Below are 2,283 nucleotides of genomic sequence, written 5' to 3'. Positions count from 1 at the left end.
CTCAAATAACCCTCAAACTTAGAAAAGCATCCTTTGGATAGTATATAATTCCTTATATCTACCCAGGCTCATCATTTGTAGAGGACAAAGCATTTTCTCCTCCAGAGATCTGACCAAGGTCAGGCCTTGTGGTGGATACTATAGTGAGCCACCAGACTCCCTTCAGGAATCAAGGATTTGTTCCCCCAGCTCTTGTAATGCAGGCAGCAGATGGTCCTCCCCTCTCAGCCCTCCCAGCTGAAGGGAACTGCCTGGTTGATGCTCATGCCTTCTTCCTGGGCAGCTCAGATATAAAGACCTGGCCTTCCCACCCCATGTGAAGCAAGTCTGAATGGCCAGTCGATCTTTCAGATGGGAGCTCTGCGTGGGCTCAGCATCAGCTTCTGTTGAGATGGTGTTGCAGCCCAACTTCTCCCTCTATCTAAGTCCCACTTTGCTCTCTTCCCTCCTGCAGGTGTCAACCAAGAGACCTTCCTCATAAACCTCTTGTGCACACGAGTCATCTCAGAGCCTACCCCCTCACACACCCTCCTGCCTGCATACCCAGCTCAGAAGAGGCCCACACCAGAACCCAGGCGCCCACACTCCCAGTCCTGTGCTGTCCCCGTAGAGCTAAGAAGGAACCCGGGTGGTGTCAGACTATGCAGTTATGGACGTGTAATCACTTACAAAGGGGACAGGGGGGAATCTGGGCTTAGGCTGCAGTTAGGAAACCAGGGACCCTCGATGTGTAACTGGTGAATGGGATTAATTCGGCAACGCGGGACTGGACTGACATTGTGTCTGCTTTTTCCAGCACAGGCTTGTTGGCCTCCGCTGCCTTTTCACACAAGACGCAGGGGAGCTACAGGGCCTGCGGATGGCCTGCCAGGTAAGCAGCACACAGCTGGCTTCCTTCCCTCAGCAGCCAAGATAGCACAGCCTGACACAACGGGTAACTGGTGTATCAGGACCCCTTTTCTGGGTGCTCTGCTCGTGGAATACCGGAGGATTATTTGTGCGAATTAAGGACATCTGACTGCAGGGAGTCTGCAGGCAGGGGGCCTTTAGTTTTTGGGCACACAGCTACTGGAGGCAGACATCTTGAGATGCCAGCCAGAACCCTGCTGCTGGGGGGGTCTTCTTCTGTAAAGGCACACAACACTTGGAAGTACAGGGTATTGCCATAGATTCAAGTAGGAGTCTGCCTTAAGGCTTTGTTTTTTGGGCATTGTGTTTAATTAACTGATACTTTTTTAATAAAAGGATATCACAGCCCCACAATGCTTCAAGCTCTGGGCAAGGGCTTGTGTTCATTTTCAATAAGACTTTATTGCTTTCATCAAGTAGGTCATTGTAGTTCATTATAATTGCTACTGAATCGTGAGGTTTGCAAGGCTATCACCTGTTGATACATTGCCAGGTGTCTTCTTAGTCATGGTTGCCGCCTACTTACCTTGGGCCTGGCACCCGGCAGTAATGCTGAGGATTTGAGGTGTATGAAGCCAGTGGACAAGGCATGACAGGTGGGGGTGGGGGGTGGCACAATACAACCTGTCCAGGCTCACGCAGTCCCTTTCTGCCCCACAGTTTCACCTGGACAGGAGGGATGCGACCCGTGTCCTGCTGAGCCAGCACTGCCACACCTGCCCTTCGGACAGACCCGCCCCCTCCAGGTAAAGTAACCGCGCACAGAAACGCCCGCGTGCATTGCAAAGGCAGTGGCTAGGTTCATGATGACACAGGACCTTGTCTGAACTTCATGATCTCAAAACATGAGCTTGGATGTGTCACTGAAATCTAGTCATGCGCCTCACACACACCTAGAACACCTGGTCAACAGGAAGTGTTGGCTTGACATGACAACGTAGCATACTTTCCATGGCAGTTAACACACGTTCGTTCCTCAAACATCTTTCCGCACAACCTTCACACACATTTCAAGCGCATCCTTTTCTCTTCTGTACATATTTGTGCTGTTGGAGGCAACAAAGGAGGCTCACCCACGGACCCCGACAGGCACACGTGCGGAGGGAGCGGTGCCAGGCATGGAGACTGCCCGCCCGCCTGGGATGGAACATCGACACCCGCGTGCTCGGGATCTAGCGGTGGCTAGGTGAAGGCCTCACGTTGACCAACATGCCGGCTGTATGGAACATGCCTTGCCATGGACACAGCTCCTGTTTGAGGACAATTGATCTTGTCTGTAACCTAGGTCAGCGATTTTCAACCCATGTGCTCCGAAATTTTTAAGCATGTAACTCACCCTCCCTTAAACCATCAAATAGAAAATTATGAGAATCC

At 51.6% G+C, this 2,283-nt stretch overlaps 1 long non-coding RNA gene and 1 other non-coding gene across 2 annotated transcripts; both read left to right on the top strand.

The window, feature by feature from the left end:
• Positions 1–618: 618 nt before the first annotated feature.
• Positions 619–1,877, top strand: LOC132232341 (uncharacterized). The gene is made up of 2 exons (XR_009452406.1): positions 619–871; positions 1,570–1,877. It is a non-coding gene; the product is annotated as an uncharacterized LOC132232341 (long non-coding RNA).
• On the top strand, positions 1,708–1,780 carry LOC132234010 (small nucleolar RNA SNORD107). Its single transcript, XR_009452838.1, has one exon. It is a non-coding gene; the product is annotated as a small nucleolar RNA SNORD107 (small nucleolar RNA).
• Positions 1,878–2,283: the final 406 nt, after the last annotated feature.

This window comes from Myotis daubentonii, chromosome 4 (assembly GCF_963259705.1).
Source record: "Myotis daubentonii chromosome 4, mMyoDau2.1, whole genome shotgun sequence".
Lineage (NCBI taxonomy): Eukaryota > Metazoa > Chordata > Mammalia > Chiroptera > Vespertilionidae > Myotis > Myotis daubentonii.
The sequence above is the reverse complement of the archived record's forward strand: the minus strand, read 5'-3'. Positions and strand labels throughout refer to the sequence as shown.